Raw genomic sequence first — 25,383 nt, 5'->3', positions numbered from 1 at the left:
AAAAACCCGGAGCCTGTAAGGAGCAGGAGGAGAGCCCGGGCTCCGCACGCCCGTTCCCCAGCGAGCAAAACCAGGCGCTATATGTCAAACTGTCAAACCTTTCAGCATGGCCGTTTGCCCTTTCAAATAATATTTAAGAATTGTTTTTACACAATTTTTTATAGGCCATGGTCTAGTGAAAGAGGCCAACCAACAAAGAAAGGAATTTGTACTACAATTCGCCCGTGGACGATTTCTTGCCAGACCTGGGCCGGTCCCCATGGAGCGAGGCAGGTGACCTGTGGCAGCTCCCCGGCTGTCAGGGAGCTCCGATTTCAAACGCCCTCGACTCCGGCGTCCCAGAGTTGCCTATTTAAGCACACCCAGGCATTTAGGCCGCACTATCTTGTTCCTTTCAAGAAAGGATAAAGCAGCATTTATCGTATTCAGCCCTGCTGAATGGGTCAGGCCGGCCATGCCAGCGGGGGCTCCTCTCACCGTGTCCCCCTCCCCGCTGCCATTGCCTCCTACAACTTCCCTTCCCCTCCCACTCCCCCAAAAACTGGAGGCAGAAGCAGGAAAGGGCAACCGAGTTTACAGTGGCTCCTCGAGTGGGTAATGCTCTCTTTGTCCTGGGTGATGTGTTATAAACCTTTGTTGGCAAAACAGGTGCTTCTGGAGAGCAGCCTGGCACATGCGCTCGCCCTCAGTGGCAGCAGCCCTTGCAGGAACCAGGTGGGAATTCAAAGCCTCCTTCCTCGCTGCCACACTGAACCAAACCAAAACGTCATCGCCCTGCTATTTTGGAAAGGCACAGCTAGGTAACATTCAGCCACACAGCTCCTAAATCCATCCTCAGACCTCTAACATAGACATTGCTCAGGTATGACATAAATAGTCCCAAGCCTGGGCTATTTCAGAAAGGCTGGAAATCCAGATGTCCTAAAAACCCCAGCCCTTCACGCAACTAGAAAATCCGTGCCTTTGCACATGGCTCTTTACACTAACATCCTCAGATGATTTTAAGTGACTAGAAATCTCAACAGCAAAGTTCCAAATACAGTTTTACTACAGGTATCTTCACCAGACGCAACAGGTTATTTCTTGGTGCATGTAGCCCTGTACTAGGATCAAATCTGTATTTGGAGCACAAATATTTTCGTATCAAAGCAAAACATACTATTCCTAAAAAACCTGCTTCCCACACCTCTGTCATGAGACCTGAAAGAGGTCTTTGGGATCCACTGTTCAGTTTGCTGGGAGGGAGCAAGAGAAGGTTATTTGCTTTACTTAGGTCCACCAAACCATGGGATAAACACCCCCTTCCAGCTTTTACAGTCCACGTCTAGATAAGCATCTAAATCCACTGCTTTAAGGCTTTCATGGAAGAAAATATGAAAGGAAAAACCCAGAGCAACTTTTAGGTGCACCCTGGACTGGATGGCTCCATTAATAGGCAACTAAATCAGTGTCCGCTAGAAAACTCAATGCTCCCTAAATTGAACTTATTTTTCTGTTTCCAAATGTCTCCTCTTAAAGGTAGCTTCTGCCTCCTGGAAGAACCTAATGGTTTGCACTTCTGCATTTATTAAACTTCTATAATTCAAATATGCATTGTGGTTGGACAGAAAGTATTGACTTCCGTACTAGATTTGCAACGTTTTCAGTGCTATGAACTGAAACACCTAACAGAATGCCCCAAAGTCTGCGGGTTTTTCAGTAGCGTGATTTTAAAAGAATTCTGTCATATTTTTTTTAAAAGCATTTAGATATAAGCTCCTCAAATTCCTGCTTCTTCTAGCATGAGAAATCCTACATTGTCTAAGCCAAATATTTAACTGTTCAACTGTCCATCCACAGCTTTATTGGCTCCTTTCTCTTTTAACCCCTCCAAGCACTCAAATCTCTTTAGTAACCTTTCCAGACAATGGGAAAGCAGGATTCATTAGCAACTTTAAGCAACATAATGTACTAGAGAGATTTTATGTGGCAAAATGACTTTCCTTAACCTTTCTTCAGTGCTCTGTGCTAATGTAGAGTTAACTATTATAATTTCCGCCATCTTTCCTTATGTTATCCCTTACAAAAACACACCTCCAGTTTCCCGGATACCCACACACCTCCACCATGCTGGCTCTTCACAGAGCATAACCAGGCCTACATGTGAAATGTAGTTTTCCTGTAAAGCACAAAATGATGACCTCTCAAAAAGCAGGTCCAAGGATGTAACAAGGACGTAATAATATGCCACAACCTACAGTTCACAGGACTTAAAACAAGGATCACCATTTCAGACCATCAGTATTTTATGGACCTGGGCAAGCAAAGAATATGGACTCCAGTTTGGCAAAGGAATGTGGTGAGCAAAAGTCACACCACAATGACTTTGACGTGAGTCAGGGAGGCCAGTATTCACGTCAATGTCAAACTAGAAGTTTTGACATAAAAAGGCCCATCAGTTAAAAGATTTCCACAAAATACATGATTTTAAAATTTACACACGTACATGCACTTATATATTCACATGTAACATTAGCCGGACCTGGACTGCTCTCAAAGTGCCAGTGCCCAGGCAAGGCACATGAGCTGACAACGGGGCTACAAGCAAAATGGTCCTTCAGAAAGCTTAAAGTAACTGTGCAATTTGTTTATCGGGAAAAACATTCTCTATTAGCTTGGACCCATGGTTTGACAGAGCTGACACAAGTCCCGAACCCAGGAGTTCCTGAGGTCAATGGCAATCATCTCAGCACATTGAATGGCCTACAGGACAGCCCCAAAAATGATTTACAATAGTGATGTAGTCTGCTTGTGAATCTGAAACATGATGTTGATGCGGGGCTGTTTTTGTTCTTTTCTTATTCTTCAATGAAAAATGCCTCTCAAATATACTTAATAATAAAAAGTTAATGAGGAACAACAAGGTTGAAAGTGAGCATTAGCAAGGAACAACTACCACGTGTTTGAGTTTGCACGCATCTCTTAAGCAGATGCAGTGTATGTTTGATGCAAGGATCCAGACCATGACATAAACAGTAGGACGTTGTCAACCACAGATAGCATCCATATTTACAAGATACTAAAGGAAACAGTTGCAAAAACATTCTACACAAATATTAATAGATGAAGTAACCTGGACAAGCATAAATTACACTCTGGCATTTGACAAATTTTCAAAGTTTTCTTCTTGAATCATTGTACTTTGCTCTTTAGAGACAGGAACACCTTCTTCTAGTAACTCAATCCTCCTTTTTGACTCAAATTCCCTTCAGGCAAGCAATGAGCAAATTAGCTGTCTACGCAAAGAGTAAAAACAGCATTGATGAATGGGGGGGAAACCCCACAGAATTTACTCATTTTCATTTGTTTGGCAGCTTTTTACAGCTGAAATGAAGGAAACCTCTTCTGTACAATACAGCACTTCTTGATGGGGCTCAGGAAACTTCACTATTATGGGTAAGTTGTGCGATATTTCTGAAGCTGTGCATCTATGTGCCCAATGAAATATTCAAAAGAAAGCAATTCACTGTATGGGAAGCAAACAACTTTCTGCTGCCAGCAACAGAAGTTTACTTTAAGCAGTTGGAAGCAAATACCCTACAGAAAAGTATCTGGTTAAACAGAAAAACATCCTGCTTTAACCAAGAATGGTAAAAAGCTTTATAACAGTTGTTTTTTTCCCTAACCTAAAAGCCAGCAGGATGATTCTACCACTTCTTGAGGAAAGCTGTTTTCCAGTCATTCTCTCAATTTGTTCAAATATAGGTCTTTGTTTGAAACGTATTCTCTCCCAACTGCTGCTGAAGTGCTGGCCCTCCCAGCTATGGGTCCCACCAGTTGCGTCCTCCATGAGAAGTTAACTGCATACAGCTGAGACACAGGTAGATCCACCATTAGATTGAGTCGGTCTTACTCCCTTTCAAAGCAGAAGCACAAGAAGCAGCAGGAACACAGGACTGCTCTGCCATGGGGGAAATACACCAAACTAATACCCCAAATGGCCACAAGGTCAACTTCTGTAAACCTCTATAGCTCCTTAAAAACTGACTATCATTATGTTTATCCAGCTCCTGAGACACTTGACTCTTGGACTGAGCACAAGCAGCTAGAAGAGGCTCAAAGCAAAGATCAGAAGCATATTAGGTATAAACTAAGGGACGCCATTATCTGTAGAAACAGTTTATTCCAGTGGCGCATTTAAGTAGGCTTCCTTCCCTAAACACAGCTAAATTGCCTTGGGCCCTGCCTACATGCCTGCTCCAGAGGAGACGATGCTGTAGATTTCACATTGTACAACAGAAAATATGCACCAAACCCTTGACACTGTCCAAATCATTCAAAATTAGGTTCTTATATATATGTATATATATATATATATAAATAAAAATAATTGTTAGACAAGACAAAATAAAATGCCTAGGACTGTTGAACCAAACTAAAGCATTATATTTTGGGTTACTTTAGGAATAACCAATGCTGGCCCAAGTTGGAGTCTGAACTACAGTTCAGACTCTGTTTACCCTAAATCCTCTTTTGTAGGGCTGGATCCCATCTGTCACAGGAGTCATATAACCATAATGAACAGGAGAGAATTAGTCTAGATGTGGCTCAGGCAAGTCAAGATTCATGACCTACCAAGTCCATGAGATATTTCCAATTGGAAGTTCTCATGTGGTTTGTGTCAAGTGAAAAAGTTCTTGTTGATGCATTTTTTTTTTTCTACTCCTGTCACTCATTCTGAAGAAGTATCAAAACCAATGAATTATTATTTTCCTTGTCCCTAGTCCATCAGTAACATCTGACAACAAAAATGAAGACACAATTGAAAGAAAACTAATATTAAACTTCACTTTGCATGCCATGGAAGCACCACATACTCTATTTCCCCACACACAGTGGTCACTTTGCAACTACAAAAGGCAAAATTAAAAGGAATGAGTATAAATCACCCCCCACCCCATCTATCTTTCCTCTTTTGACAGTAACAACATCTCAGCTGCCACTGCCTATGCTTCAAATAAATACCCATCATCTCACACAACCTTATAAAGATCCACTTGCTGTACCCATTACTCCAGGAAAACATAGCCACTGAAACCTCTTGATTAGGCAGTTGACAAAAAGACACCTGGCTTTGAACATAAGGCTCAAATCCATTATTTCTTTACACTTAAAACAAGAGGAAGACAGTTTTGACTTTTTATGGCAGGTTAATCTGAAAAACCCCTCTGAGGCAGCCTGGTGATTCCCAATGCAGGACCCTGTCTCTCACAGCTGTGGAAAGGAGGGCAGAGAAGAGGCACAGCAGCATCCACCTAGAAGAACCATTTCTAAAAGGTGTCTTCGAGGTCTGATGGAAATTAGGTACCTGTGTGGTGGCCTAAACTACTGGGCAAAGCAGGGTAGAATAACAGGGACATGGGAATCCTCCAGCACCTGGACTTCACATGAACTGGACAGGAGTCGGACGCAAAACACTTATCCTCCTCTTTTCTAAGCAAGTGTTATAAATATTTGCAATCATGACTGAATGGACAGTATTTGTACTGTACAGGGAGTTTCCTCCCGTCACCTTGCCCTAGCACTGCCTGGGATGCTCAGAAGAAACTTGCTTTGCTCTCCAGCCACAAAAGCACACGTTACCACACAAGTAACCAGCTCAGAAAAAACTACCTTATTGACAAAATAAGCAGCACTCTGTCAGACCTTTTAAGGGAAGGGCATAGACAGAATAAATAATGTTTTTTTTTTTCCTTATGCTGTCTTCACTGCTCCTTGCTGCCTTAAATCCATGGCTGTTGTTCTTCCAGCAAAAGCCAGTTGCTCTGGAGGACCTGTGACAATAGTGGGAGGCTGCTTCTCAGGAAGGAGATGCAGAAGCCAAAAGGAGATAAGTAGATTTGACAGAGCCAAGCTCACACAAAATTTTCTTCCACTTGACTGTCCCTCTCCAACACAAAAGGCAAATCTGCTCTGATGAGGTGGCGCTTTAAAAAGGCCACAATGGGAAAAACAAACCTGAAGTCGGGCTTTAGAGCAAAGGCGCAGTGGTGTCAGCTCTGGCAGCCAGCGGGCAGGCACGTTGCTGCCACTTGCACGGTTCCTGCTGTCCGCTGCTCGGCAGGGTGAGCAGGACAGGGCTGCTTCCAGAAATCATCTCCCAACACCCTTCCTGCATCTCAACATGGGCAGCACCTGGTAGAACACAGTGCTGGAGATGAAGGGCACCCATGGGTCTCATTCTGCACCAGTCAAAGCACAACCACTAGCGGTAGCCAGTGCAAACTTCACTCAGGCTCATCTATGCAAACCGCGGTGAGAAAGCCGCAGTTTGGGTAGGACACAGCAGGAGTTGCTGAAGAACAGGGCTGCTTGCTCTGCCCAGACTTCCCTTGCTCTACATGGCTAGGAGGGATCAAGCAATGACCACCATGGTGCTAAGGCCACTAATTCCCTTTCTGCTACAAACACTTCCCCCCACAAAAAAATGGAATCTACTTTCTCTGTTCCGCTAACACGCCTTGGGTGCGGGGAGCTGAGGTGGCACCATGGGCAGGTTGGGGTATAAACCCCACATATCCAGGCAGCTGCCATGAATCCAGCCCCTGTGGCAGAGCCTGGGAACTCAGAGGGCTCAGAGAGCCCTTTGGTGAAATAACACTGATGCGGAGGTGATCTTGACCTTGCTCCACGTGGTCGGGCACCGGCCACCAGGCTCAGCAGCGAAGCTGAGCTCCCTTCACGGTTCACCCCAGGGGCACGCAGGCACTGACAGCCTTTTCAGACACTTCAGTCCCACTAAGTTAGCGTGTCCCCTTTGGCTCCAGCTTAATGTATTCATGCAACTGCCATGTTTTTTGTTTCCTACCGCTTTCTATCACAGCTTCGGGTGTTTTGCTGTTTGCTTTACAGCACAGTTATAAGCTAGGGTGGTTTGTTTTTTTCCAAATGAAAGCAAACAAACAACAAACCCAAATGCAAATCATCCAGGAACAAACAGATGTCAGAGGGTCCTAAACATGCATCGAAGGTGAAAGCAAAGTCAGATCATGCTGGACACTTAAAAGCTTCCCCTGAATATCACCTACAGGTGCACAAGTGGCTTATTTTCACCTCTATCTTCCATCACTACATATTCCTAGAAATCAGCTACCTGGGATTACCCTGAATAGGCAAACCGATGGGAGGAAAAGGAAAAAAACATCTGGTGCACTCCAGAAATTGAATATTATTTATGTCACTACACTTAGTGGCATCGAAGTTGGGAAACCACTGCGAGACAGATGAAGGATGGCAAGGCAGTAACTCAGCTATTTCAAATTCATCTCTGCCTCCACTCCTTTGCAAAAAGAGTGTTTAACCAAAATCCCACAGAAAGCTCAAAGCAAAGCTTGGTCATAGCAAAAAGCCATCCAGTGTCTTAAAAATAAAAACTAAAGAAAACACGAACAGCCTTCAAAAAGCAAGCCAAAAAGATTTCTGATGTTTCTTTTTCAATTAACAGCATTGGTCACTATCTCTAATAGCAACAGCAGCAGAAATGGATAGAAAGCAAAACCTGCCTGCTTTTAGTATTTTGATGTACTTTAAATGACATGAACGAGTAACCAAGGAAGTTAAAGAAAACCGCAGGCTAAAAACCACAGGCCATCAGCTTCTCATAGGCAGGTATACACCACACAGAAAAATAACCTTGCTTTTCTGCTGAAGCAACCTCATCCTTGTTGGAAGAGCTAAAGACCCTGTTTCACCCCTTCCACCCACCGGTGATGGAAAAGGACTCTCATCTGCCCAACACTCATCTGTCTGCTCCTGGGGCAGCCTGATGGTGCCTACGTGGTCACCAGCTTCACCTTCTGCAAACATCCTGTTGCTCAGATGGTACCCACTCAGCTGAGGTTGCCACGGAAAATATTTCTACCGTGTACCCCATCTTTCTTGCTCCAACTTTGAAGCCATGCATCTCAACTGATGAGTTCTGTGTGCAAGGACACTCTGCGCACATGCAGACAGCCAGCGCTGCTCCTGGACAAACACCAGAGATGTCCCCCTGCCTTTCCTGCATGTGCAGTATCAACTAGAAGGGTTTTATAGGCCCTGGTTGCCATGCTAAGGAAAAGGCTGACTTTTCTGAGCACCCTGTAAATGCTCGGAAAAGAGAAGAACGGAAAGGAAATGGAAGGAACGACCTGGAAAGGAGATGGGAAAAACAGGAGACCTTGGCTCAAAGGAGAGAGCTGACCACACTCTTAGCCCTGCCTTCATCTATAGAAGATGTTTGCTTTTATAAATCTTGGAAAAAATGCGGTGTGTGAGCTAAGTCAGCCCCTAGGCAGATTTAACTTGGGCGACCTGAACTTACTCTGCAGATCACCATAGGTCTCTCTGACCTTGGCAGTGACACAAGGATCATATTTTCTCATGGCTGAGTTACTCTGGAATAATTCTGCCAATGTATTAGGCATAAATAGCCTTTTATTTAGCATTGGGCAAATACATTCTCTCTTTCAGCCTCTTAACTCCCCAGACAAAATCTGTTTATTGGGATAAGGAAAACCCTATCCTCCATTAAGATCTAGGTACACATCTCGAGGGCCAGACAGAAGCTTGGCTGCTTCGTACTCATGGAAATGTATTTTCAACCATTACCTTCATCAAGATGTATTTTGGAATTAACTGGTAAGATTTGTTGCTTTTGATTGAAGTGGTCAGCCTGAATATTTTGAATATTTGTAGATGAATATAAAAGTATCTTCAGACACAAAGGAGGGGGAATACACAGACTGATAGTGGGAAGGTTCAGCTCTGATTACCTAAACAGAAAACATGATCCTTATTGTACATCCATATGTAAGCGAGGAGCAGCTTCACTAAAACCAGACAAGTTGTACTGAGATTAGCCAGAAAAAAAACAGCCAACACATTTTAGTCTTGCAAAAAATTGACCAGTTTGGAAGAAACAGGTAAACAGTGTGTTCTTGGACAAGAGTCAGCACAGTTTGGATGATGCAGACCTTTCCGTTCAAGAGTTGCACTGGTTTTTGCATCTGGTCACTTGAGGTCACACCACAGCGCTCCGAGGCTCTGCATGACGGAGGTGGCTAAAGTGGCTATTAGAATCACTTGCTATTCTGATGCCACCTGATTCTTAATTGCTAAAGAAACGAGGACTGAAACCACAGAAAGGGCTTTCTGGCACTGGCTAAGGAAGTATCATTTTTTGAGGTCAAAATAACATCCCTTAAAATATGAATCTGAGAGGTCCCTTCATGCTGCATCTTGATAAAGGCAGGCAAAACATCAGCAGACTATTTTGATGAAGCTTTGTAATACATATACAGACACACACCCAAACATGGATAAAAAAGAAAGAAAATACTTGCAAGCCCATATTCAAATTATCTTGTAACAGTCAAACCCTAGTAAATACTATTTCCAATTTTCACCATCACTCCTAGTGACAGTGTCTTCTAATAAACTCATCACATGTTGGGCAAAATGGAAACGCCATTTTCTGACTGTTTGTGAACTGCTTGTTTCATCTGTACACAACTTTTGCTGTATGGCTGACCACCGACAACCTGGAGGCAAGTGTCTCAAGACTGGGTCACCAAGGGTTCTCAGGCAGAAAAAGAAGTCTCCAGCCACAGGCCTGCACTCTTTCTCATCATAATGCTTCAGCAATAATCACTGGTGCCAAAAGTGGCGATTCTCTTGAGACTAGGAAATGCTTTCACAAATATCTGCCAATTATCCGAACAGTCGCCAACAATGCCAGCCTCTGAACCAATGCTAATCACACTGCCGTTTTCTACGAAAGGCAACTTTGAGTTTTGTCATTTATTTTAACTGCCTGACCAGCTTCACCTGCATGGTGAAGTGGCTTAGGCAGATCAGGAGGGAAGGCAGTGATTTTCATTTATAATCGCTGGTTGAATTTAAAAGTTCGGCTAAAAAGCATTCTTACCCACACTCTATTTACCAGTTTCTACAGAAAAGATTTTGGCATAACCACCATATTTGCAAAGAATATGATCTCAGCAGTGACCTGAACAAGGAAAAATCACAGGATGGTTGGGGTTGGAAGGGACCTCTGGAGATCATCCAGTCCAACCCACCTGCTAAAGCAGGTTCACCAGAGCAGATCACACAGGAATGTGTCCAGGTGGGTTTGAATGTCTCCAGAGAAGGAGACTCCACAGCCTCTCTGGGCAGCCTGTTCCAGGGCTCTGGCACCTCAAAGAAGTTTCTCCTCATATTCACATGTAACTTCCTGTGCTACATAGACCTGGAGAGGACAATACGCTCTTGCCTGTAAGACCACGTGGAAGATCTCCTTTACGCTCCCCTCTCACCAGCCCAGAAGGCTTCTGCACATCTGAGGTTGCACATGAACCTCATGCTAGGAGAGGCTCACGATGGCGTGTGCCATACACATTAGCTCAAAGATGAGTTTCTACGCCCCATGGCACAGGGAGAGATATAAATAAGGAGGCTGAAGTCTCAAAGCAGTCAACAAACATGCTGGAAAGCCCAGCTTTCTGAGGTGCTGCAGAGATCTGTACAGGTTATGACTCCTCCGGGGCAAGCAGAACAGCTCTCGAGGAAGCCTCCGCTGGGACATCCCTGGAAGCACCTCACTCAGCTCCCTTCCCAGGATTTACCCTGGAGAGCCAGCCCTCAAAATCCCAGATGAGGCATGCTGACAAGGAGCTGGATGAAAATAAGCTCACACCGCCGCTGCCAGCAGCCTGCCCTCCCTTTGTGCCTGCAAAGCTCCCACGCTTGAAACCCAGCACCATCCCCAGGCTTTGCACTTGCAGCCTCGCAAGGAAGCAAGACCTGAATTTAACGTTTCTGGAGCACAGAGGGGTCATGGTGCACAATCCAGAGATATTTTTCAGGACATCATCCAAAGTGGACTTGAATATGAAAATGCGGGTTCAATATTCTGCATTAAAAATATTTTTAAAACCCCCTCCACCTCATCTGCTAGTGAGGATTGCTACAAATATGACCACAAAATGAAGCAGACAAATGAGCCTTTTTGAATGCATATTAGTGTGCTTAAATGGACCAAATGTGCATCTTGTTAGTTTGGAGTGGAAGTAAGTTGAACTCTGGTTTTACATTTAAAAGCAGACAAGGAAGGTACATGGAGAGAAGTCCCAGCAGCTGCCATGCCAGCAGACAATGGACCCTGTACCCAAACAGCACAACAAAGCCCCGAGTTGCTTGAAAGTGGCCATCCCCACATCAACTCGGCCACAAATTCTGTTTCAAGGCTTCGTTCATGGAGCCTTTCATCTCATGAAAGACTCCAATGCTGTTTAGTTGAAAGTTAAGCAGACCCTTGCTACCAAGTCTCACAAGCCTGCCTGTCAGGTTTTACGTTTAAATCCCCAGCTCTCAGAGTCATGTGAAAACCTTCAACCAAAACCACACATGAAGCAAGAGACCTCCCAATGGCAGAGAAAGCTTGAAAACTGGCCTCCCGAGAGCTAGGCATAGGCATACAGACACTGCACCCACCATGAGTAATATTAAATATATATATTTTTGTCTAGGCACATCAAGGTTTTTGAACACTTCAGATTACTGATACTGGTCACTAAAGACAATGAGTTCCATGAGATGCTCGGGAGCTGCAGAGGACACAGCCTCACCAACACACAACACCTGCACCCACTCCCCAGCAGTACCACATGCTTTATTCTGCTTCCCCATGCAGACCAAACATTTCCTTCCTCAAGAAACAACGAGTTTTAGCACAGATTCATCCCTCCTCACTCTAAGCATTGAAGTCAGGCTGCCAAGCCCAGTGTCTGAGCAAGGCAATTAGTCCCCCCTGAGCCCCTCCAGAGAGAAACAGAAACCCTCTGGAGGGAAATTCAGGATTGAGATGACTACAAGAATATGCGCACTATTAGCTTTGAATACTGCACAGAACAGTAAAAACTTATGAGCAGTGAGGCTATCACAAGGAAATGATGGCTAATGAAGGCTGAATGTGCCCATCTCTGTTTCTAAACAAGATCTGGACTTCGGGGCCCCTTCTAAAATTACTCAGGATGGAAAGGCTGAATTTAGCTCCCATCCATCACCTTATCGTGAGGACACAACCTCACGCTTCCTGCCACTGAGAATCTGGGAAAATGCAAAACTCTACCTCTTATCATCAAATCAGAATTAATTTCTTCTTCCTATTTTGCCTTACTGGAGAGGAAAAAAAAAGCCCTCCTTGATAGATAACTAAATTTATGTCTTACCAAACTGAATGTAAATGCAAGAAACAGGAAGCTTTTACTTGGAAACTGGAATTTCAAGCACTCAGTGGCAAACAATGCACTGGAGAGATAAAGATGCAATGGCAATGGTAAGGGACAGACCTGTCAAGCTTCCTGCCCACACTGACTCAAGAGCATGTGTCCCACCATGATACGGACCGGCCACACTGCTTGCTTTTATTTTGGTAATTGCTATTTGTTCTTGTGAAAACCCCTATAGAAGCAGGTCAGAAGATGGGACAATAGAAGACTGGCCATCTCTTACAGCCACATCTTTTACTTAACACTTTAGCAAAAGATGTAATCAGTGGATCTTTGTCCATTTATACAATTCTCTCTGCTGCGACAAGGATTGTATTACACTCTCCAGCACCAGCCAGATCAGAGCATCCAGCCTTCCCCATCGCTTCAATAGATTGATCTGATACTTGAAAGCACATTTACTATTATATACTACAGCCCTTTGGAAATGACATTACACAGATACAGGGGGCAGGCAAATATTGCCACTCTTTTATTATTACTGCTGTCCCCTCGCTTGTAATATCTGAGAAGTTCCCAGGTCAATGGGATTACTTTATCTTCCTCCCCCTTCCTTTATCTCCTCCCTCACCCCACAGGTATCCTTGTCCAAATGGGACTCTTCGGCAGGGGGTTTGCTTGACCCGGGTCAGCAGAAGGTCAAGCTTTTCACCACTTGCTAATGCAAAGCTTCCCCCCAGCCCTCCCAAGCCCTTAGGGGCCGGGACACTCCCTCCCCACACACCCCTCTCCCGGCCGTGGGTGCAGATGGAGAAGGCAAATGCTTCTTGGTGAAGCTGCAGAAGCCAAATCCTCCCCATATGGAAACTGGAACATGTTTTGTGCTTTTAAATAAACAAAGCAAAAGCTCCTGAAAAAAACAGCTCAGCAGAGACTTTATTCCTGCACTAAACTTGAAGGATGGGAGGCTTAACTAGTGAGGAGCAAATCGGACTATATTTTTGCCTACCAGAATGAAGATCGATATTTATTTAGATTGATTTTAAGATTTACATGTGAGAAATGAATACAATTGGATCAAATATACACTAAAACAAATTCTCGACTCCCATGAAAGCAAATAAAACCAAAACAAATTTCACAGATCTCATCTACCTGCATTTGAGATTTGTTTTATGTCATTATTTTGTATACATTTACGGAGCAGAAATTTGCTTAACTCTTTTCCACTTTTCTTTTACTGAAACAATAAGGCTCTCTGCAGAGTATTTTCTACTTGAATATTATCACCAGGATAGCATATGGCAAACTAGCAGCAGGCAGTTTATCTTCATCCTCTTTGTAAGCTAAAATTAGCACAATGCTCTTGCAACAGTGTATGATGTATTCAGACCAGTACGATATACCTAATACAACTTCAGATCTATCCCTGGCTAACCTCCAATATTCAAGTAAATTGATTGCTAATTTTAACTGAGCATAATATGCTTAGTATCAAGTTGGCATTTATCAACTTGAGAGCTACTTTTAAGTTTAATACAGTTGTTTCACCAACTGCAACAGTAAATAAAATTTGTGTATTAGTAACAGAGAGAATTTCAATTTGTCTCTATGAGGCAATTCTAATTTATATTAAAACATTATATATGTAAAGCCATGCTGCGAAATTGCATAACTGTGCATACCTGGCTCTTCAGTGATACCATACAATTAATCATGGTGAAGAACATGCTCCTCCTGCTGCAGCTGCAGAGTGTTAGCTGGTTACTTTGTTGGGATTAAATTCAACCAAGTCACTACCTTTATTTGGATTAAATTAAACTAAGTGACCAGCTCTGCATTTCCTCACTATGTGGCTATGCCAGCCCTCTCTGCTCGCCACTCCGCTTTTCAATCTGGTAAATTTGCGGCCACCTCAGGGGCTTTTTTAGCTGGATTAAATAAGTGGTGAGACACTGATGTTAGCACCGCTTGCTAATTTGATGCTTGTAGCTGTAACACCAAGGAATTTAGCACAACGCTCTTTCTAAAGGGAATAGGAAAGGTCCTGAAAAAGCCCTGTACTTCACAAGGGTGGTTATTTTACCACCTTTTTTGCCAGGTTCACAAAATAGGAAGGTAGTCACATCCAAGCATGTATACCAACAAACATACACACAAACTACGATTATTTATACACTGATGTTTGAAGATTTTGTGGCTCAGTCTGCTCACCAACTGGCAAAACAAACTCCTGCATTACCTACAGCCCGTCACAAAACTATAGCATGGACCAAGTCCATCTGATATTTATACTGAATTAATATTACTACTATTCTTGTTTTTACACAGCTGGCTTCACACAGAATTTGCATGGGTCACTCCAGACAGATACAGAAAAAAAGAAAATAGGCAGAATCCTGTGCCAAAGCCTCTCCCAGGGCATCTTCACCACCACAGCCTGGGACAGCAGAGGATAAGTAAGAGATGGGGAAAGGAAGAGGAGTACGGCACGAGTATAACATTTCGACCCCGCTGCTTTACAAAGGCAGTCAATGCAGAAGTGCAGGGGCTATAACCCAAGCCAGAGCACCACGGTGGGGTTTCTCCCCCCGTGCAGTGCCAGGGAGGGAGCAGATCCTCTTGGCACAGCCATGAGAGCAACAAAAGATTCTCCACCCTACAAGCCTTGCTTCCATGACCTTCAGTTGCTGGCCAGAGAGTGCTAAGATATGACTTCTTCTGAAGTCCATCGGGATGCTACAGACTCCAGAATATTTTTAGCATGCATCCGTGTGACACTAACTGCTATTCAGAGAGCTGGGGGAAGATTTAAGAATCAGTTAGGTTACGTCCACCACCTTCAGGTCTTTTCTGAGGACATAACCTGTGCCTCCTAGTAAGTTTTCTCCTCCTCTTCTACAAAAGATACATTTACAGCCCTGAGATGACACACAGTATTGGGGTTGCAAGGGCCACCACTGTCTTGTGGCACAGGATCAGCCATAGAAAAACAAAGTTGAAAAGGCTGTCCCTACTATATTTTTATTTACTTACATTATAGTTCTTTCCAAGACCTCCACATTATGATTCTGCCAAGAGAAACCACAAAAAACTGCCTGCAAACTCTGTGTGAGATTTTCAACTCTCATGAGGAAGAAAATAAGACATATAAATACATATATATATATATATGTATATAATCTATGACTATTAAATGCCAGAGATACCATCTGGCGATGAGGAAGTTCCCAGGGCGCAGAGTGCCGGGGGTGGCACAGGGCCCTGAGGTGACAGTGCTCGCCCTGACGTGACATCGCTCCCATGGCACGGGCCCGGCCAGGCTCTCCTGTGTCCTCTTCCCACCTCCTGAGCCCTACCAGCTAAAAGCCCAAGCGTGCCAAAGGCAAGATGCAAAGGCTAAAGGCAGGAGGCATCGTGGCTAAAGAGAGAAGCCAGGGAGCTCAGACGGTTTTACCAATGACACCCTCAAAGACGTGCCAGAGCAGCATCAGGCATTTGCTTAGTCACAGCCCCGCGATCCCCTACCAGCTTGGGGAGAAGAGACATCAGGCTTCTCCCTCTGGTATTTCGCCTGGCTCCAACTACTGGGTCACCAGGCCAGCGAGAAGCAGTCCCCGATGAATTATACAGTGACAGGTGGCTCCGCTGCAAGCCACAGGGGCTGCCCCCATCACCCAGAGGAGGTCCGCATCTCATTCATGAATTTAAATTAAAAAATAAAATAAATAAAAGCCTGCGTGCATCAATGTGCTTAGAAAAAAATGACATCAGCATCTTACAGCGTTGATCCTATTAATTAATCCCTTAAAGAATGCCCCCTCGCCCACAAACATATAATGTAATGCCGGCTTAATCTTACCTAAAAAAAAATACAATGCAATAAGATTACTAGTCTGACTCTGCTAACTCTTACAGCACCACTTAATCCTGCATTTCAGTGCTTTAACAAGCTCCTGCAATACTGTATGGAGTTTATCAGAGCAGTTGCTGAGACAAGGACTTATGTTTTAAATAATATAATTCCATGGTCTTTTGTCCTCTTTACACGTTATTTTTATACAATGACTTTCATCCTGGAAGATCTCAAAGCCTATTGCCTGTTGCTGTTTCCACTGAAGTCTTCCCTTCTGGTTTCATATAGGAGCAAGATTAGAAATGAAGAAGATATATATACATATATATACATATATGTATATCAGAGGGAGTTTAGCAGCAAGATCTGCTGGAGCAGAAGGCTGATCCCTCCCATTCCCCAGATGCAGGTGGGATGTGTGACACTGAGCTGGACCCCTCCTCTCAAAAAGACTGTCAGGAAACCTATCTGGGACCCTGCCCAGAAAAGCAGGTGGAAGCAAGACCTACCAAAGTATTGTCCCTCCATCCTTGCTATAACTTTGTCTTCATCCCCAGGCCACCCTCCCACAGTGCGGCCCTGCTCCGGCAACACGCGCCTGCAGCCAGATATTTCCCAATCTTTGCTGCTTATAGACATATTAAGCCTCCCATGGAATAGGAGAAGAAAGCTCTGCTCCCTCCCTGTAATTATCAAATCAGCCTGAAAACGAGGAAGAATTGTGAATCCTCATTATAGCACATCATAAAACATGGCGAAGTCTCGCGCTCGCTGTATGTTATTGGCGCAGTCTGCCAACAAAACTTTACAGAGAGCGCAGGAATTCATGTTTGCAGAGATATTAAAGTCATAAAAGGGAAAATTTGTATTTTATTTTCCCACAGCCTAAAAGAAGGTGAACCAAGCAAATTTGGCAAAGAGCACTAGTCAGATGCCATTTCCCACAGCAGCATGGTATTTTCCTCTGGGAATAAAACATTTTCCTTCAACTACTGTTTATAACTCTTATCAGTTCAACAGCAATAGAGCCATCAAGTCCAATATCTTGTGGAAAAAAGTCAAGGTCAACAAGTACTTGCATTTTCGTTTATCTTTAGCTGCAATTGCTACTGACATTCAATTGGGTAATAAACATGAGGACTGTCAAATGCTCTCAGCAAACAGGTGATCCAAAAGCTATCAGAGAGGAAGAGGCTACTGCCAGGTAATCAAACAATTCTGTTGCAACAATTATGACTGGAGTGCATTCATTTACAGAAGCAATCACCTGTCAAATTTGAATGAATAGTGTCAAACTATTCCCACCACCGGGGTAATAAGGGCGAGAAAATACAAACTATGTCTACTTTCTTCCTAACAAATGCATGCCAGCATTAGCAAGAGCCATCAAAAATAGTGTCAATAAAAAATCCAGTATCTTATTTTCTGAATTTAAAAAATATGTATTTTTAATAATTTATATATTTATATATTTAATAATATTGAATATTTTATATATATATCTATATTTAAACCAGAGGAGATCAGTCCAAGTAGCTTGATCTTGTGTTGGTCTCTCCCAGGAGCAATAACGATGTTGAGGAAACGCAAGCAGAAAGGGGGGTTACACAGAGCGGCTGTGCCATGCTTGACAATCAGCACTTGAGCAGCTTCCTCCACCAGAGGTTCCATCTGAACCAGGGGTTTTTTAATAGCTACAGAAGGACCTATTTTTCCATGAATTGGTCTAATCTCTTTTTGTCCCCTGCTGACCTCCACAGCACACTGCAGCAGTAAATTTAACCCAACACATAAACCATTTTTGTTTGCTTTAAACCTGCTAACGCTCTGGAAAGCCCCTGTGCCATGCAACTGGGTGAATACCTACTCTTCGTTCTTGTGTTATAGGATAAGCACCTGCTTTCTCCATGCCCAACTAATAATTTTAAAGACTTCTCTTCCAGTCTTAGTTCTTAGTAATCTTTATTTTTCTTCCCCCTCTCAGCTTTAAATATGAGAGGTAGGATAATGTTTTAGGCCAAGCAGCCTGACGGCACACCCTGTTGCATCACTAATCCAGGAACACTGTGTGTTTACAGGTTTATACTCATTGCAATAGAATGTTTCTCAAAAGTGGAGGCCACCTCAGGAACACGAATCTGCTTTTTTAACCTCTGATTTAAAGAGGTTAACAATGCACACCTGAAAGTCGCACTCTGCCCGCATCAGAGAGCAAAAGGCTCAGCTGAAGCCACCACGACCTGGAGAGGCAAAGGGGAATCGGGCTGATGCCTCCAAGATGGAAAACATATGGGCCACATGGAAAACTCATTGGTTTCAATGAGCTACTGCAAGCCAAAGAAGCGTGCCCAGGGTGTATAGGGGAAAAGCAAACCAACCAAACAAAACAACAACAAACCCCCCACAAACAAACAAAAAACCCAACAACAAACAAACACATACAAAGCAACATTTTTTTTCTAAATCAAATCATATCAGGGATCTTCAAAACACAAGATTCAGGTACTGCTAAAAAGAGGTATCTTGGACACCAAAAACTTCAAATCTATTTCTACAACTACTTGCAACCAAACCTCTCGTCACCCCAACCAAGGAGGAAAGTAAGATGCCCTTCAGTTCTACACCTGAGTTTTTAGGTAATGGTCCACGCTGTGATTAAACGATGTGGTATTTTCCACCACTGTTTCCTGCTCGGCATATTCAATATCTCGTCCTCAGTAACACATCTGGGGCCACGCAGACACACTTTGGGGCCTGCAAAAGCCCTGTACTGCTGACAGGACGCTCGGTTCAGGGTCAGGGCCATGTTCTTACATACACATCTATGTATACATAGACTTGCCTACAGTCACACAGATGTTTAATGGGATAGACATTTCTCAGTTTAGAAAAACTTGCCAAGAAAAAGAAAAAAAAAAGACTCCAGCACATGAATTTTGCTGCTTGATTACAGACAGCCCGAGAAGTCAGGAATATTTGTATTTCCATAGCCACTTTAAAGGTAAACAGTTCCCAAAGTCTTTTTCCCCTCCTTTCACTCTGCCAAGGATGGCAATAGCTGCAGCCTGAGGGATCTGCCTCCTGACGTGATCGCCTCTCTGCTCCTCTCCTGGCTGGAAGCTTTTCCTAAGCAAAGACTGAAAGTCACATTAAACCGTGCTGAAATGGTTCTGCTGGTTTTGAACTGCTTATTATCTCTGGGGGTTGACCTGAAAAACAAGTTGGTACTTAGATGGAGAAATTCAGGTTTCCCCTGAAAGGCAAATGGGAGGAAGGAAGGTTTTTTACAAGGAAAAGAATTCGTTTATGACTGCGTTACCCACAATTTAGGCAAAACAAGCAACATTTATAAGTATTTAAGTTAGCTTTGCCAAATCGAAAAGAGAAACGCCTGGTAATAACAGACGTTTGGAGCTAATGTGAACAATTAAAACAAATCCTGACACCGGGAATAGATTGATGCTCAAATCACGACAGATACTCGCTTCCAAGTGAGGACTCTCTCCCATGCACCATACTGGAAGCATAACCCTGCCTAGTTAAGACATGGAGCCTTAAGGCTGCCGAAATCTAACTTTAACAGCTGAATCTGGCTGATGAGACCAAAACAAAAAAAAATACCCAACCAGAAGGAGGAAAGAAACAGTTTCACGCCCTCCGGCTTTAGAGCAGAATGATAAATTGACATCATGTTGTTATGAGCATAATCCTCAACTACTCAATCACTGTTAAAAAATAAAACATGATTCTGGGGAGATAAAAATAATTAATGCTGGTGCTGCTGAAGAATACACACCTACACGAAGGGTTTCAAATAAATATGGGGTTGTTTCATATCTTGTATCTCACATCAAAGGAAGAGGCACAGGTGCTCACACTGATTTAAAGCGAACCAAGAGCTGCCCACTTGATGGAAAAGCAAGGAGAGAAAAGTGGATGGCAGAGCCTTGGCAAGAAAACTGATACTGCTCCATTTCCAAACAAGCCTATTACACTTAATTCAGGATTCGCAATACATAAAGCACCAGAAAAAATAACGGGAGCAGCCCCTGTTGACTAATGCCCTGTCTTTTCCAATCGAGGGTCACATCCAGTCTAACCGATCGCATGATAATGGCATCAGAAAAGGTCAATCAAAGACAAGCTGAAGCTTACACTGCCTGGCTGACCTTCGGAGCTTGTGACAAATTGCTATCAGTCAATGTCAACTAATGACAGCAGCTCTTTGGCTAATCAATTGTTCTAAAAATGATCAAGAAAACTACTCGCAGGACAGCTCATTTTCACATCAATGCCTGTGAAGTATGAAAAGCTCATTTTTTTTGAGTTTTTAATAAGCTCATAAGTAAAGCAGTTACTTGGTAACAGGGGTCACCTTAGTGAAAAGACAGTACCTTTGTCTGCCTTTTACATATTCTTTTATTACCATATTATAGTAAAAATATGCCATGCCATTACTATGCCAGAGGGCTACATAATAAAGTAGGTAGTACTTCATACTTTTTTTTTTTTTTTGAGATAAATACTTCTGTGGTTTAGGGGCCTCTGTTTGGATGTAAACGGTTGTTGATATACTCTCTGTGTATCTAAATGCAAAGCAATCACCGTTGGCACGCAGGTGACATGCCCACTCATTACTCACATAAACTTCACGTGGCAGAGCCGGTAGCAAAAGCCACGCTGCAAAATCCAGTGGTGCTGCTGGGAAGTTAAGGTCTAACAGCAGCTATTTTGTTCTTAAACCCACCCACCCCATGCGAGCGCAACTTAGTCCAAGTATTTCCGACAGAATTCACATTTGGTAGGAAAACCGCATGCTCCAAAACCCCCAAAGCCCTGCAAAAGCAAACAGACGTTTCCGCCCTGGAAGGATTCTGCATGTAAAAGCCAATGTGGAAATGCACACAGGCTTGGGCTGTGGCACATATATCATGGCTCTCCCGGTACAGGCCACAGGCTGGAGATTTGTCCATCCATCCATCATACCTGCCTCTCCCACCAGCATCTTCAGTCATTCTAAAAACGGGCCTTGCCCTAAATTCATGCACTACATATTACCAAACCCAACAAATTCACACGGGTCTAAGGCTTGAGCAGTGCAGGCACAATCATGTTTTGCTTTTCCGTAAGGAGAGCATTAGGCAAAGTACATCATAGGGCACTGCACCACAAGAAGCCCCCTGAGAAGACACCACGTTGAGAGGGAACAAGGACCCGCCGTTCAAGCACAGCACCACTTTTTACTTGGGTTTATCTCTTTACCTGGGTGACTCCCACCCACAGCACCTGTACTGCCAAAAAGGACTGAACCCAAGGAAAACACCCCTCATCAACCCAGCGCAATCCCCTGCCTCGCTACTGAGAAGGTGGGGAAAAAAGCCCTAAACAAGAAACATTAAAACTTTTATTTTCATTGTAGAAACTGCAAAGTGACAGCAGTTTCAGGTTACACCCTAAACCTGCCTTGCTATGGTAGTTTTTCAAATTAAAATATCTTCTGTGGCCTCAGCCACTCTCGAGCCGTCCATGGGCAAGAAAGAAAGGAGGCAGGGCAACACTTAAGCTCAGCCATAATTGGAAGTATGTGAAAAATGAAGTGTCAGTTCGGTCAATAAAGGGCAAAGGTGAAGGGGAACTGCAGCCCAAACTCGGTGCGAAATGTGCTCATTAAGACACCCAATCCGCGGGCTCCTGCCCACCTATCCCATTAGTCATCGGCCATCTGACCGCTTCAAATGCCTCGCCTCCCCGCTCTTATTACTTTTCTTCTCCCATGTTAAAAAAAAAATAAATAAAAATAAAAAAAAAATTAGGCAAGCCGGTATATAAATCCTTGCTCAGTCATCTGGAACATAATGTGGCCCTTCTCTCCCCCTCCGCCTGGCTCTGCCGCCTGCCTTCGCAGCCTCCAAACAACTGCCTTGAGATTCCCGGCAATAACAAACGCGATTGCCTTTTTGCCTATAGGTTGCCCAAACTTCTACAAAAGCCTGAAAAAACAAACAAGAAAACAAAACCCAAACACATTGCAGCCATTGATACATTTTTATAAAGAAATATAGCTGCTTTATACTCCCAGCTTGGAAGAGCAACAATTATTTGGAGGTTAAAAAAATGTTTTGAAGCCAGGCTGAGGCTTGCACAAAAAAATGGGAAAGAAACAATATGCATGAGTAGGAGACACTGATGGATTTATTTTCTTCTGCTTTTAAGCTGTGTAAGAGAACTAAACATGGGAATTAAAGAGCCCAACTCTGGATTACAAGTGACTGTACAAGGGCTTTGTTCAGCAGCACCCTTGCCTGACTATTTGAAAAACAAACAAAATAGATCTATTAATACCGCAAACAGGAATCTTCTGAAATTAGAATACGCAATAAGATAAAACAGCTTTATTATGAGCTCAGCATCACTTCCCTGTACCTAAGAACTTGCTTCTCTCTTTTTTTTTGTATTTTGTTTTTTTTTAATAGAATTTAGCAAGTTATTTCTCCACTCTGTAAATTCAGATCTCTTTACACTATTTGGAGACAGACCTCCAAAGGCCCTTCACGATAAGTTCAGAGCAATGGGAAAACAGCCTACAAAACTTTTTCATAATATTATTCTGCATTCCTGTACTAGAACCATCCCCTACGATGACACAATACTGGGCCTTTATAAGAGGTTGTGTCAACGTGCTATGCAATAACATATCCCGCTGTTCAGTAGCACGAGACCCCAGAACAGCTCCCTAGCAGTTAAATACAGATTTCTACAATAGATTGAAGCAGCTGGGAGTCCTTACTATTTCCTAAGTAAATAAATTTTAATGTTAAAAAAAGTTTGCAAATGTTCAGAGGAAAGAGCACCTCTCCTGTTTTCAAAGTTAATCATTCAATATATATAGTGCATAGGGACATAAGTAGGTAAAAAAATGCACTTTTGGAGGATTAAAAACAGCGAGGAATCACATAAAGAAGAAAAATTTCTAAGAAGTCCAAAACCAGACCTTAACATGGTCTGGGTTAAGGACTAAGGGAGTGAACTCTTGGTAAGAGGCTTAAGCTTTCCAGACTGTGTGCCTCTCTGAAAAGGAAAAGTTCACACTCGCATCCTTGTGGTACCTTCAGCCAGGCTGGAAGCCCAGCACAGAAGGTGCTCTTACCTACCCCAACAGCAGAAGCTGATTGTGGGAACACCCTAAAAATAGACAGTTTCAGAGGGTTATATTTCTGGTGATTAGATTTGTTCTTTTAAATGGCAAACGCGCTCTTGACAGATGGAACCAAAAGGAACTTTTACAAACTCCTAAAAATAGGGAAGCCCATAATATACTGAATATATGTCACACAAGGCGTGCATCTCGAGTTAACTCCTGTGCTCACAAGCACGAACGTGCAGGTCCTGAACCTCTTGCTGCCACCCCAGCGCAGCAGCACGGCCACACTGGCCACTTCTGCTGCCAGGAAAACCATCCAGCACAGGTGAACACCTGAGTTTGACCATGGTGCTGCCACAGAAGTTTGACCACATCAGGCTACAGAACAAAAACTCCGAATCACGGCACTTTGAACTTAAATGTGGTTGGGGAAGAGGATGGGTATTTGCTATCTTTTTCTCCTTTTCCCTTTTGTCATTTGGGATCATGGTATTTTACTTCTTTCCCATGTGGGAAGGCTAAAATTACACTTTTATTTTACACAAGGTGTACAAGCATGGGTGTGCTTAAACAACTGAAATTCCCCAATAATCTCAGCCTTCGGGGGGCTTTGAGCAAACAAAACATAAAGCAAGGCTCAGCAAGACCACCACTACCCTTCCCGCATCCCCATTCCTCAAAAAAACACCATTCCCATAGGTGGCAAGTGGCCTGAAGGCAAGTTTCAGTAACGGAGACCCACCGGGCAGGGTCTCCTTTCCAAAACGCCTTTCCCAAGCTTGACCTGAGAGCTCCCAGTTAGCAAATCCCTGCTTTTGTGCCCTTTTCCTGAAGTTTTAATGCAATGAGTCTTCTTCATGAAAGACCACCTATCAAGTGCTGGCAGTGATTCCAGCCTCAATAAACATTACTGGAGGATTTCGGTAAAAGTTTCAGAACCAGCTGAAGCACCACCAACAAGTCTTTCTGTGGGTATTTAATAGGACTTGAACTTTAAAAATCACTAATGTCTTCCAAAAACCCTTCCTGACCAAGGTTACAGCGTGCACCTTGCTAGGAGCAGACTAGGACGGCAATGATAAAACATCAGACACGACTGGTGCTCTGGACAAACAAAATGCCATTTTAGGAGAAAATGAAGCCTGAGAACCTTAAAAAGTACACCAGGAACTGAGAAACTTGATTTCCAAAGTGCCTAAGATGTTCAGGAACATGCTGGCAAGCCATCCTCTAGATGTTCTGTCCACACACATATACACATAAACATGCGCACATCCATCTAATAAAAGATAGGCCCTATCCGAGTACAACAAACCCCTTCAAACACCATGTTTTAGTTCAAAGCTTATTTTAGCAGCAGCTTTTTCACCCTTAAAAAAAAACCTCAGGGATTTAAAGTTTGCTCTGCAAGCAAGGGCCTCTAATGAACATATTGACACCACTTCAACTATAGCATTGTGAACAGCACCACTAGAATATATACGTATACATACTTGAAAGAAAAAAGGCCCCCTGAATTTATGTTGCATATCATTTTCCAGTAAAAGTCAGAGGTCAGAAGGTTACCAGTTTCTGCCTCAGCTCTGCAACAGTTTACTATTCCAGGCCCCATTTTTACTAGGCTATACTTGCGATGAAGTCAGCAACTTTTCTTTAAACAATAAAGTGTCTCAAATACTTAAAATTCTATAAAGAGATGTTATTCACCATGTACGTTAGGTCCATGCACATAAAAAATTAAAATATACTGGTTTAGTTCAAAAACTAATCTTGTTAAATGCAGACTTTGCAATGCTAATCAGTACTGCTCAACCTTTTTTTGGAAACACAATTCCTTTGTTGTCTAACAGCACTTGAATGAAACATGATCATAAAACCAGATTTAAAAGTATATACCTATTGTGAGTTCAGAGTTAACTTCAATAACACACTCTCTTTTATATTCAGATTAAGGATCTTTTTAAAATTGTAATTGCATTAAATTAACACTAAATCCACCGCAGTTGGTCTCTTCGGAAAAAATATGAAGCATTTAAGCAGCTTCTCAGAAAAACCCAGAACTTCAGTATTTTAGACATGGGAGCATCTGAGACAACACTCATTATTTGTGGTATGTGCCACTTCAATCGTACCAAGCT

The 25,383-nt window shown here is 43.1% G+C and overlaps 1 protein-coding gene across 13 annotated transcripts in view; it reads right to left on the bottom strand.

Moving 5' to 3' along the window:
* Window positions 1-25,383, bottom strand: part of MEIS1 (Meis homeobox 1) — a 109,763-nt gene that overhangs the window by 56,247 nt on the left and 28,133 nt on the right. The gene's annotated exons all lie outside the window — the stretch shown is intronic.

This window comes from Columba livia, chromosome 3, assembly GCF_036013475.1.
Source record: "Columba livia isolate bColLiv1 breed racing homer chromosome 3, bColLiv1.pat.W.v2, whole genome shotgun sequence".
In the NCBI taxonomy this organism is placed as follows: domain Eukaryota; kingdom Metazoa; phylum Chordata; class Aves; order Columbiformes; family Columbidae; genus Columba; species Columba livia.
The sequence above is the reverse complement of the archived record's forward strand: the minus strand, read 5'-3'. Positions and strand labels throughout refer to the sequence as shown.